Source organism: Pelobates fuscus, chromosome 6, assembly GCF_036172605.1.
Source record: "Pelobates fuscus isolate aPelFus1 chromosome 6, aPelFus1.pri, whole genome shotgun sequence".
In the NCBI taxonomy this organism is placed as follows: domain Eukaryota; kingdom Metazoa; phylum Chordata; class Amphibia; order Anura; family Pelobatidae; genus Pelobates; species Pelobates fuscus.
This window is the reverse complement of record NC_086322.1, coordinates 112,619,276-112,633,449: the sequence shown is the minus strand read 5'-3', so window position 1 is coordinate 112,633,449 and position 14,174 is coordinate 112,619,276.

Sequence of the window (14,174 nt, the reverse complement as noted above, 5' to 3'; positions counted from 1 at the left end):
GTGCCTGACTGTGTTTGTCTCCGATAGTGTACGTCTGAGTGAGTTTGTGCGTCTGTGGCTTCTGTATCTGAAGTGTGTGTGCATCTGTGGAGGTGTTTATGTCTGACAATGTTTGCATCTGACTGTCTGTGTGCTTTTTCTTACTGTGCATATGAGTCTGACTGTGTTTTTTTAAATTTTGGGTGTATGTGTGACATTGTGCCTCTGTGCATGTGTGCCTGTGTGAATCTATGTATGTGTATCTAACAAAGACTAATTATCTTACATCGTGTATCTCTGTATGTGTCATATGACACTATTCATGTGTGTCTGGCAGTATGTATCTGTGTGTATTCTGGGAAAGTGAGTATGTAAGAGTTATTGTATATTACAAGAAGTGTGTATCTAGGTAGGGGACTCCAACTCCCAATTTAAATCATGGCAATACCTTTATAACGTATACAAGCCTCACATCAACATTCTGGAGTTTTTTAAGGCATGCCTCTACCTGACTCTGGAGCAGTTGAAATGTGGTCTTTAGTAGTCTGATGTAAGAATCTGTGTGTGGTGGATGCAGGTTGAACACCATTTAATGGAATATGTTGTGCCTACTTTAAAGTTTGCTGGAAGAATAATGGTCTGTCAGGTTTTGGCTAGGCCCCTAAGTTCCAGTTATGGGTCATCCTAATGCCACAGATAAAATCTATTACAGACTATTGGGTGTTTCCAACTTTGTGGCACAATTTTGGGAAGATCCTTTTTAGTACAGCAAAAGTGTGCATATGTTAGAACAAACCCTACAAGATATATGTTAGCAACCCCTACAAGCATTATGGATTAAAGGTGTTCAACCATGTTACACCAAGTTTCCCACAGAGTCAAACCATCCAATTCACTGTTAAACACTGCATGAGTGTACCCATGTGCCGATAATGAGATCCATGAAGACATGGTTAAATTCGTTTAAAGTGAAGGAACTTGTGTTGCCTGGAACTTCTAGTCCAACATCAGTGCTGGACCTCACAAATGCTGATTTGGCTGTGTGACGGACCGCCGTCACTGAGTACCATGCCCATTGCTTATTCGTGTGTTTTCCCCTGTGTAATGTACGGTTCCCCATGTATTTTTATGTATTTAGTGTATTTCATGTTATGTACCCTGTTAAAACATTCAGGAGTGCTCACGTGAACGGACCCCGGTACTCCATTAGAATTTTCACACCAATCATCAGAACATTCGCACATGCAACATAAGTGTGAAACTGCAAGGGAAGTAATTAATAAGTGCTCCCCTGCGTGGCCGCCATTCATATAGGGGGGAGCATTTTTATCCCGAAAGGAGACGCTTCCCTTGCGGGGTCTTCGAACCGGGGGTTGGTGAGGACACTGTTGGGGTACTGGCGGTTCAGATCACCCTACCTGCTCCTAACGGAGCTATAATCACTGCTTTCCCCTCCCAGGAGCTGCGAGACCAGGCTCTTAGCTGCCCAGGGAGCGCTCTCCCTGGGGCTACCTAAGTGGAGGCAGCCACCGGAGAGGGGCGTGAGCCCCAGCGGAGACCCTGGAGCTGTGAATCTGCTTCACAGCCACAGAGCCCTGCTGGCTGCCTGGAAGTCCGTGCCAACCTATCATGAGAAGGAGCTCCCATTCAAACTGGATTTGTTCTATTCTCCTGATGGGTCTGCACGAGTGAGCGCTTATTGGTTGCTGCAGGGCGCAGGTGACCAATCAGAGAAGGAGCACCCATTCAAACAGGGTCCGCGCCATCGTCCTGATTGGGTGGTGAAACCCCTCTTCTTTCGAGCGCCAATAGGTGCAAACGGGTTTCGCGCCCTCTCTCCTGATTGGGTGGCGAAACCCCTCTCCTACCTGAGCGCTGATTGGCGTGAATTGGTTTTGCACCTTTCAGATGATTGACTGTTGCTTGGTTTAGGCGCAAAGTTTGAATTCACTGGACTAAACCAAGCAACAATGTGGAACAATTTTTTCGGGGATGCACAGAGCCCTGAGCCCAGACTTTGTAGGATGGCATCCAATAGCCCCGCTATTTGCAGGGACCCTAGTTGGGATCTGGTACTATCCAGGGATATATGTTTTTTCATGTGTGACCCCTTCCCTTCCCGGGGCACAGAGCCCCTAAGTTTTTCCCCCATGTGTAATATGTTTTAATGTATGTAACTGTGTCCTGTTGGTATCTCCCAGAACAGGAGTTGTTTATCTGTAACCCATCCCCTTCTCCTGCCTGGGACAAAGGAAAGTGTATTGAAAGAGTGAAGACCCCCTGCGGTGGTCTGTGCATAAAAGTTGTGTGTTTCAATAAAGATTATCAGAGTTATCAGAGTACCAGAACTAGGTGTTGGGGGGAAGAAATGGTTGATCCCTGGGCCAGCTTGTCGCAGCTGGTGGAAGATGCAGTGGTGAAAGTCCTTGCAAGGACTGTGAGCTAGTTCCCCTATCGGTTCCCCTGTTCAAGCTAGGAAGCGCTCCCTGTTACGGAGGTAACCAGTCGGGTTTCCAGAGGGGTCCGTTGCAGGCTGAATGGGCACAAATTCCCATGGACACAATACAAACTCTTAAGGAAAGCAGCAAAAAAGGGCCAACTACATATGCCAATTGGAATGGGATGTCCAACAAACTCACATAGTTGCGATAGTCAGGTTTCCACAAACATTTGGCCATATAATGTATACCGCCCTATGACCTATATTATTTGTATTCTTTTTCTATAATACATTTTCCTTTTGTGAGACTTTTTTGCGGACCTGCTAAAGATTCAGATTAAATAGAGAAGATTAAAATAACTTTTACCTGGGTGTGTGTTTATATGTAGTGATTTATAAGGGGTTTGTTCCATGGTGCAATTTAACCAAATGTCAGGCATCTCAGCTCTTCTGCTCCTCCACCACTGACCGTAGATAAAAGAAGCACATCTCTCATCTTTACCCTCTGCTATTGGAATCTTTCATTATCTTGTTATGTGTGTGTATGTGTTTTGCATGTTTTTGTTTGTGTCTAACTAGATTAATGTGAGTGGCTAGTTTTTTAAGTGCCTGTGGATATTGTATTATTACATCCTTGATACTTTATAACTCTCTTAATGGCTTCTTCCAGTCTACCTTATTTGATCATACCCTTATCCCAATATCCCTGCTCCCCACCTCTCAGTCACTACCCTCCCATATTAATTTTGACAATATACTATGCTCTTGTTTGTGGAAACCTTGTTGTTTTAATATTTTCTCAATTACTGTATTAAAATGTAATTATAAATTATTGTAGGATTGTTTATCTATGGAAATTGTTCTGATTAAGATAGCTGTGTAATAAATGTTAAATACATATTCATTATTATCATTTATATTTTAAAGTCCCACATCACTTTACAATAAATGCACTGTATGGTCAAAGTAATGCTCAGCAGTGCTAATGTGATAATACTGAACATTACTTTCTACATTGCGGGCTTGCAAGTAAGTGAACTATAACTAAAAAAAATATATTGAATTGAAATGCTTTCTCAAAGAATATATGGATCAAAGTAGAGCTGCAAAATAGTATAAAGAATATGATTAATAGCTGAATATGTCTTTGATCTGATCAAAAGTTGTTTGCCATCCAAAAATAAAAGAAAACACGTAAATAATACAGACTTGTTCTCAGTTACTAACTCCAATGTAAAGAATTTCAGATTCCTGTGTTAATTCACATTATTTTTAAATTATGTTGTATATGATATAGTTACTGTAGTAGAAAAAAAACAGTGAATAACTGAAAGTAAAATAATTTATTACCATTAACTTGTTTAGGAAACAATCCCAGGATTTCTACAAGTCATGCATCTCACAGTTGTGAATCATCAGCTCCGTGTATAAACAGATTCTAAGCTTCCAGGGTGTAGAGGGAAGAGCAAAGTTCATAGATCACCTATTAAAAGTCCAATAAAATTGATTCTTAGACCAAACAGATAGAGCAGATGATTTTCATCTTCCCACTAACCAGACATGTGGGCTAGCCTTTCAGTCAGGTGATGATAACAGGGATTAGAGGATTCAGATTTGAAAACTTTGGCTGAGATGATTCAGGTCTTCCTATGGTGAAAGCTGATGTTGGGAATTTTTGTTTTCCACTAAGATTTCTGTTTAAACCAAGCTCTTTCTCATTAATCTCTTTTTGTGGCAGTGGGAAAAAAATAGCCACTCAGATATTTTAGTGTGTTTTCTATAAAACTTAAAATGATTTTATATATATATATATATATATATATATATATATATATTTTTTTTTTTTTTTTTAAACAAAAATCTGCACACCAGTCAAGCCATAAGACACAGGAATCACAAATTTGCAGTGATGTTACTACTGCAAAGGATTCTGGGTGGGCATATGCAAATTAGTTCAACAAAGACTCACATTATTGCCTCATTCCATTTTAAACATGGATTCCTTTGAGTCTGTGTTTGCTTTATACAACAGCTTTGAAACACAACTTAGGAAAAGATGCAAAGCCAGTGAACCACTCATGCTTAGCATCTTTTCCTAAATTGTGTTTCAAAGCTGTTGTATACAGCAAAGATGAAAAGGAATCCATGTTTAAAATGGAAAGAGACAAAAATGTGAGTCTTTGTTGAGCTAATTTGCATATGCCCACCCAGAATCCTTTGCAGTAGTAACACCACTGCAAATTTGTGATTCCTGTGTCTTATGGCTTGACTGGTGTGCAGATTTTGTTTATTTTGTACTAACTATATATACATATATATATATAAATCATTTTAAGTTTTATAGAAAACACACTAAAATATCTGAGTGGCAGAAAAAACATCATATTTTAAGGTACCCCAAAACATGCAGGAAAACATATCTCATATACTTAAAAGTTATATTTCCTGGGGCGGGGCCTGACCGCCAACTCGAATGGTCGCACACAACAGCAGCTCCTGCAACCCCGAAACTATAAACCTACAAAAGCAGATCTTACACCTGATTAACGACCAGCAGTTGTGGTCCGAGGCACAAGGGAGCACTGGCTCAGAGGAGAGGCTTGCAAACCTTTTGTTTTAGTCCCTCGAGACGATAACAGTCGTCCCTACAGGATGAGGCCTACTCAGGTGGTGAGTGGGGTGGACGGCCGCTACCCCGCTATCCTGCCCGACTGTATCGTGCTGGACTCCAACGGATGTGCAAACAGGGCCCCGTTCCCCCCCCCTTGGGCCGGTGGGGGTGATCCCGGCCCACACGCTGTAGCCCTTACCGCACCAGTGATCCCACTGCCCAGACCACGAGGCCCCACTAAAATGGCGGCAAACGCAAATCCACCAGCTCGCAATGGAAACCAAGCTATCTTTCCTCCCTCGCTGGTTCAGGCCCTTACACATGCAAGGCAGAAGCCACATACCTGCATGAGGCAGCCTGACAGGAGGGATCTCCGCGACACACCACTCCGATGCTTGCTGGATCAAAACTGCCACGACGCACGGGCTCACATGAGGCAAGGTACGCGAGGAGACAGCACCTGACAGGCACAGCATGAAACATCACCGAGCGACTCAGACACAGGCTTACCGAAGCGTTTGGCTCACCCTACCCTCGATCTAGACCGCAGTGCCTTCTGTGACTGAGCTACAGCTCCTGCAGACAGCCACACAGTGACAACGCGGAGGGTGAGCTGTAAGGAGCCCAGCACACAACACCCTAGTCCTCGACCTGGTCCAGATCGTGATGGACTTATACCTAAGACACTTGAGGCCCTACAGAAGCAGCTTTGGATGAAGCCCGGCAAGAAGGGGGACTTTCTCAATCTCCCCAGTTATCCCAGGGGATGACTCCTATAATCTTAACTCATAATACCTGCTAAATCAACAGTTTTTCTTTTTTGTTTATCTCTCCTTTTACTTTTTTATTTTCCATATCTGAAGGCACTCTCAATAATCAAACAGTCAGTTAGCATATTCAAATTCAGCACCCTTGTGGGTTCAAGTTAACCTGACCAGCACAGCATGTTAACCCCTCATGTATCACCTACCTTATTGAGCTTACTCTTAGGCACACAGCCTGTAAAACTAACACCAAGACATGTCATCATCCAACTCTTTACATATGTGACATGCTAGAAAACTTGAACCTGTTTATAATATGCAAATTAAGCCTACACACTTAAGCCAGGACGCGCACAAGCGCTACTCATCTTGTCACCCAACTCTTTAACTTAGCGACACGATAGAAAGTTTATGAGTGACTATTTAGCCAAGCTGATTTAGCGCAGATTAACCTAGTAGCTTCGACGGTAACGAGCAAGCAATGTTGACTCATGTTTTGTTTCTAGAACCATATATAAAAATGTGCACTGCTCAAATGCCACTATTGTAATATCGTTGTGATATGTTTATGCTTTCGAACGCTACTGTGGCAGAGTAAGCGGTCTTGTATATCCATGCACCCAAAAATAAAGAATTCAAAAAAAAAAAAAAAAAGTTATATTTCCTGATAGCCCTGATCTGGGTGACCAACATATCTGAAAATCACCTAGATCAGTTTAGGGGTACGAAAGTTTCCTGGAGGGTATATTTTGAATGACCGCACACAAGGCTGTTATCCCATAAAGAGTTCCACATAATGAGGCTGTGCGGTCGATCTGGTTCACCAAAACATAAAAACATGAATGGACCCCCTGGTTCTTAGGCAGCATTTCCCTTAGTTTGTGGGAACAATCTTACCAAACAGTGCCCTCCTGGCTGTTCGACAAAAGAAAGCATGTGAAGCCCAGTGGGGATTATGGAGGGTGTATACATCATACACCCTGAGCATAAGACGGTAAGAAGTGATCCACTCAGCCAACACCACCCCCTTTACACAGCAGCCAACACTTAATAGCTAATTGCTAATCAAGGATACATATAAACAGACAGCCTGGCCAGCTCATAGACATTGCTCCTGACGACGGCGTGCTGACACGCCGAAACGCATGTCGAGCTATTTGTTTTTCACTTACTACACTTGGTAGCACTAATATGCACTAGCTTAGTTAAGTTTTATTTATTTTTCTTTTAGTTAAGGAAGGGAGAGTGGTTCAGGTAGGCATTAATGGCTAGTCCACAGTGCTGAGGTGATATAGGGACAGACCTTTTCTGAGTTTCTGGTTTGGGTTGTTGTGGGTGGTTTGGGGTTTGGCTCCTTCATCTTCACCCCAGTATCCTTTACCTCTGCATATACCTGAGTTCTGTATACTGGCTGGGACAGTGCCCAGTTTAGGTTCAGATCTTCTTAGTAGCTTCAATCATCTTAGCTAACCCAGCAGTATTTTTATAGATATATATGTATATGTATGTGTGTATATATACATATGTTACATATACTTTTCGGTCTCTCCCTTTCCTTTTTTACAAGTCTCGTTTCCTCTTAGGACTATTAAAGGTAGGGCTTCTCTATATTTTGTGTTACTCTCCCAACTAGGAGTTATAGGCCACCCTTTTCTGTTATATTGTATTTTGTGGGTTATTTCTAAGAGAATAACTTCTAAGAGAATAACAGTGGGCATTTTTGGAACTAATCCACTAACCCCCAGCACTATTGGGATTTCTAGAACAGCTCCTATCTACTTTATATTAATTTATGGAATGATATTGGATCTTCTAAAGTCAAATAAATGTCATCAGCAAACAATGATAATTTAAATTCACTTTCTCCCACTCTGAAGCCTTTTATCTCTTGGTTGTCCCTACTTTTTTGAACAAATGATTCCAATGAGAGTACGTATAACATTGGAGCGAAAGGGCACCCTTGTCTGGTACCATTGTATATTTTGAACCAAGTAGATCTTATTCCTGAGCCTAAGATACAGGCGTGCGGATCTCTATATAAAACCCATATTGATTTGAAAAATGCCTCCCCAAATAAACTTCTCAGCGTCCAATGACAGGGTCAGAAGGGATCTTTTTTGACTACAGGCCGAAAACATTATATCCATTATTTTTCTTATGTTATCCTCTGCTTTTCTTTTTGGGATAAAACCTAATTGATCTTTGTTTATTAACTTGTAGATAACCTTTTTTAATCTGTATGCCCACACCGATGAGTATATTTTTGTATCTAAGTTTATAAGAGAGATTGGTCTAAAATTTGTAATTAATATTTTATCTTTACCAGGCTTTAAGATGGGAGATATGTTTGCTAGTAACATCTCTCTTGGCATTTTTCCTTCTTCCCCAATCTCCCTAAATAGATCCAATAGATGATTTTCCAGATCCTTTTAAAAACCTTGTAAAAAAATATTAGAAAATCCATCCGGACCCGGAGTTTTATTTGTCGTTAAATTCTGAATCGCATTTGAAATTTCTTGCAAAGTTATTAGAGTATTTAAAATTTCTAACTTTTGGACATCATTCTATTACCCCTATTTCCTTGGCAATACCATTTTTGTTTTAAATGCAGGAGGTTTAAATTCATTCTTTCTGCATCTTTAGGTTTATTTGATCTCTAATTTTACAAATGTCTTCAAACATTTTAGGAGATGGATTTTCTTTTTCTTTTTTTCTAATTGGGATAATTGGATATATAATTGTTGGATAGGTAAACCTTTTTAGTTCTCATTTGAACCAAATTTAATTATGTGCCTTCTAATTACCGCCTTAAATACACACCAAATAATATCCTTCAAGATTTGACACAATTTACTTTCATGGAAATATTTTTTATTTCTTTTTGCAAGCTTTCCATTATGTACTTCATTAAGTCTCCATTCTTGTCTAACTTTATTTTTACTCTGTTTTAATTCAAGAAATAATGGCTCAGCCAACACCACCCCCTTTACACAGCAGCCAACACTTAATAGCTAATTAAGTGGGAATTGAAATTTCACATTTAAAATTTTCATAAAAGATAAAGGTTGTAGATAAGAATACGTCTATACGTGAGTAGGAATTAAAGGGTATAGAATAATACGTAAAATAATTTTTTTATGGGTTTATAGTTCTCCATATTTTGATTAAATCATATTTATTCAACCAATGTTTAAATTATTTTGCTTCTGATAGTAATTTCTTATTTGTGCTTCTCCCTTCTTGTAATTTGTTTGTCCAAATTTGTATCATCTATCAAATGGAAATCACCCCCCCATTATTAATTGGCCTTGTGCAAATTTATCTACCTTTTCCATTTAAAGGTTTAAAAAGGAGATTGCATTCGTATTAGGTGCATAAACATTAACTATTGTGAAAGGTGCATTATCTATTTTACAATTCAATAAAATGTATCTTCCCTCTTTATCAATCTCTTTGTGTATTATCTCAAAAGATATCAATTTAATTATTAAAATTATAGTGCCTCAACTTTTTTTATTATAACACAACATTATTTGCCTTTAATATTTTTTATCATAATTAAATTTTAAAAAAATTGTGTTTAGACCCAATGAGTCTCTTGAATAAGTGCAGTATCTATTTTTTCTTAGTTTAACAGTATAGTGATTTGTGCCTTTGTGTAAATTGTGTGAATTTAAACCCTGTGCATTTATAGAACAAAATGTAACCATGGTCTAAAACTTTTTTTTATTTTTTCCCCTCAAAACTCATATAGTATTATTAATTTATATTCTAATCTTCTCTTTTTTATTTTCCTTCCCCTTTTTTGCATTTTACATTTAATTTACACTTCCATTCATACAACACAATCATACCAAGACAAGCAGAAAAATCCTCAAACATGAATATGATGAGACTCATGTTCTACTTTCAAAAATAAATGTGTTATTTATCTCCACCAGGAAGCTAATTGCAGCATGACAGGTAAAGGCAAGAAGGTAGAGACGGGAAGAGGCTAGGGGGTAAGCAGAGAAAAAAAAAAGATTCTACTGACCCCCACTTCTATATTATGAATTTGAAGAGATCGTTCCTCTAAGAGTAATTCTTTCTTTTTTTTATCATTCCTTTTCCTTCCCTTTTACTCTCCCTCTACCTACCCTTTTCCCTTCTTTCTTTTCTATGAGTTTGATGTCCCCATCTCCCCTATTTTTCAGTCCTTTATTAATTTTAGACCTTGATCTTTAGATGAAATAATAATTCTTTCTTCATTGTAGTTAAGGAATTTTGTTTGCTGGATAAATCCATGTGAATTTTATGTGTTCTCTTCTTAGAACTTCAGTAATAGATCTCAGTTTTAACCTTTGTTACTGAGTGAAAATAGATAAATCATTCATAATTTTTAGATCTTTGAATTTCCAGATTTTATTCTCTGTTTTTTTTATCTTGCTTTCCAGATCTTTTCTATTTGTATAAATAGTTTTGAAAACAAACTATAATATCCCTATGGGCATTTGAGGGTGCCTATGATGGTTTTGGGAGCCTATGGGCTCTAACTAGGAGTGATTATTTTCTCCTACTTCTCCTGGCATTTCTTTGAAAAAATAATAAAGATAATCTTTTATTTCTCCATTTTTTACATCTTCTGAGACATCTCTTATCCTAACACTGTTTTTCATTGAGCGGTCTTCCAGATCAGCTATTTTTTTTTTCTAGCTCAGATACTTTTTTGGATAGGTTCTCATTTTCTTCTTGTTGTTTTTCCATGTCAAATTTCATGGGTTCTGGTGGTTCAAATTCTTTAATTCCTCTTTCACTTCTTTTCTAACAGTAGTCATTTATTTTTTATTTTGGTCTCTATGTTCTTCTAATAGATTTGTTAAAAACTCTTTGGTAATTTGCATTTGCTCTTCTTGTACAATAATTTGGGAATTGTCTTGCCTTTATTTTGCTTGATCTAATATTTCTAATTCATCTTGAAATTTATGTTTCTCTTTGGTGTTTCTTTTATTTTGTTTGGGCGGAGAACTCAATCTTCTTCTTGAGATTGAGTTTCCTTCTGAGCTTGGGGAGGGATAATATGATAGCAGCGATTTATTTGATCCATGCTTTTTCTCCTCTTTACTTTTTTTTGAGCCTTTGCGATCACTGCCCTTCTTTGAGGCCATTTCTTTTACCTTTTCGTTATTCTCTTTCAACTCCTTTTTACTTTCGTCTCCGTGGGAACATTTACTTTTTTTTCTATAATTTTCCCTTTCCCTTTCTCTTTTCTTTTTCCGTATTTGTTTTAAATTCTTAGTTTTAGCCTCAGTATCTGCTCTTTCAAACTGATTTTGATACTTCTCTTAAGATAGCTTTGGGGGTACTTTATTTACAGGGTCCTTGTAAACATATGTACAAGTTATTTATTTATTTTCCTTCTTCTATATTTCTCTCTTTCTTTTTTCCACCCCTTTGTCTTTTCCCTCCTCTTTTTCTTTCCCTTCTCTTCTTTTTTATATTTATCACTTGTAATTAGTTGTATTTAGTTAACAGGTCACCTTTCCTTTTTTTTTTCTTTCTTTCTTTTTCTTTTCTCCCTTTTTTCTTCTCCCTTTCTTCCTTCCCCTTTTACCCTTCTCCACTTTCCTCTCTCCCTCTCCCTCCCCACTAAAGATTATTTACACAAAAAAACACGACAACAAAAAACAACCCAAAAAAAACAAATAAAAACAAAAGAAGGACAAAAAAGAGTTCTCACTCTTTTTTATATATATACTTTTCCTTCCCCTATTTTCAATATTCTCTCTAGAGGTAACTTTTAGAGATTTTTAGAGATAGTCCCCCTCCTTATTCACCAAAAAGTCTTTCACTGAAAGTTTCCCACAACCATATATCCTTTGAGTAAATTAAGAGATGTTCTATTGACAGGCTTTACTGAGTGTACATATCAATTGCTTTTCCTTTCAACCACATACATTTCTGTATTTTTTTGCTTTGTTTTTCTCAGTTTAACAGGTTTTTTTTCTATTTCTCTCTCTTTTCTTCCCTTCCTTTACACCAAAATTTCTTGACACAGATATATCCAGTTTAAATAAAAATTTTAAGGTGAGCTTAACTAATATGTATGTAGACCAACCTATGAAAGAAACTGATTCCTTGCTTTATTCCTTTCCCCCCCAACTCACGTTTTTTACGATGAACTGTTGAATGGTTCCAATTTCCTTTTTGCAGTTAAGTAATAGGTTTTTACCTACTTTAATGCTTTTTATCCTACCATAGCTACATCACGCAATTAAACTCTCGGCTACAACGCTCTCACTTTTCCCTTCCTTATTCCACCTTGATTTCACGTCACCTACAGGGCACCTGTAACTCTCCCTCAATCTCATGGATAGGGTAGGTATTTTGGGGGTCTCATTGCTCGAGTCAGATCAATTTTCCTCGTGCTTCCTTTTCACCACGCTCGCCTTAGAGGATCACCATTACTCCGCCATTACTCCGCTTTCTCCCACCGTTCCGCATCACAAACATCCTACATCATCAGTGTCTGACTCCTATCTGATTTGTTTCTGAATCCAGTTTTCAGCACCAAAAATTCTGCCTAGCCAAACCAACTTATGGCTAACATTTGGGTGTCCTGAAACATTTCAGGGAAAATGGTCCAGCCAACCTGAATTTTCTCACCATGCACAAGTCTACATACCATCTCAGAACGCAGCATGTAAAACTTATCCAGAATGGCATTCATTACAAAAAGCCAGATGTTAAAAATGCTTGCTTCTCCTATGGTTCAAGACTGGTACCATTTTTTTCTAAATTTGAGTGCACTGTATTAATTTATATAGTACTTCTTTTTTTTTGCTTATATCTTTAGAATGTCCGAGCTTAATGTTAAGGACAGTATGACAGACTGAAAACAGACAGATACTAGTCTAAAGAACGAGCTGTGGTCAGGAAGCACAGAATAACACAAAATTACAGAACTACCTTCTCTCTTGTAAAACTCCTTATCAACTCCATAATCACCCCAAGCGTTGATTACTGTAACTCCCTTTTACTTGGCATTTCACACTTCATAATATTACTTTATCGTATCTAGAATACTTTTTAACATTCCCGTTCTGCTTATACCTTCTTCATCTCCATTGGCTACCAATACACATTTGTGTACAAATTCCTCCATAATCTTGCTTCTACCTACTTCTCCTCACTCATATCCCACTACATTCCAAACGTTTCTCTTCTTTCCTTCAACTCCACCTATCTTGGCCAACGCCACACCCATGTGCTCCTTCATGTTTCTGTCCATTTTACCTGCTTGTCCCTTAGTACTCTAATAATCTCCATTTGTATATATACGAACTGATACCTCTGTATCATCTTTTTGCAAACTTAAGACATACATCTTCACTGAGACCTACCTATTACTTCCTAGCCAGCCATCCCACTTGTATCACAGCTAAACATATCTGACCATATACCTCTCCTATTTTTACGTAAGGGTAAACCGAACCTTTCTTCTATCAAACATTGATACAAAGAGAACAAATGAATGTGTAATATAACTTATATAATTTAGATGAAAACTATTAAATTCTAAATCTATCCTTCACAGTAAAAGAAAGATGTAAAAATTAAATTATCAACACTGTTCATAATTTTCATTCTTGTGTCCATTGCTAAATGTGTTGAGTTTATAAAGCAAAATATATACAGTGCCAGGCTCATACATTAAGTAAATTAGCTCAGAATGCCAATCTACTTATGGTCTGGAAGAAGCACTTGCAATGTTTGGATAGAACACCACCTTTGAACTAGGGGTATATAGAAAACCTTCTTCTTGCCAGTGAGATTGCGTGACTATGTGTGATTAATTGAACATTCCCAGACATGTCCTTATGTTGATCTATGAGTTCCCGACAATTTTTTTCTAAGGGATTATGAGACGAGCATTTTCGTTGGTTATACAGTATATAACCTAAACATTTCACTTAAATCTACAAGAAAATTCAACCAATTTTAAATACTTTTTCACTGTAAGTTTTTTAGCTACACAATAGCTCCTTTATAAATTAGCATTAGAAAGCACAACTCTGGGTTAATGATCATTTTGTTCAATCTTCTCTTGTTTAGAGGATCTGCTGAATATATTTTTATCTAAATTAATTTAATAATTACTTCATATTAATTTATTGTACTCTCGTATAATAAGTTTAGTAACATAATTTGATATCAATTTATTAGCATTTTTTGATATTACAATTCCTATACAGCTGGACCAGTACCTTATGCAAGTCTGAGTTAAAAAGATCCCTGTTGGAAACCAGAACAGTTCTCAGATCAAGTACAGCTGGACCAGTGCCTAATGCAAGGTAGCCTATGGAGGACACTATCAACCCTTAATGCTGGACACTCTAATTTT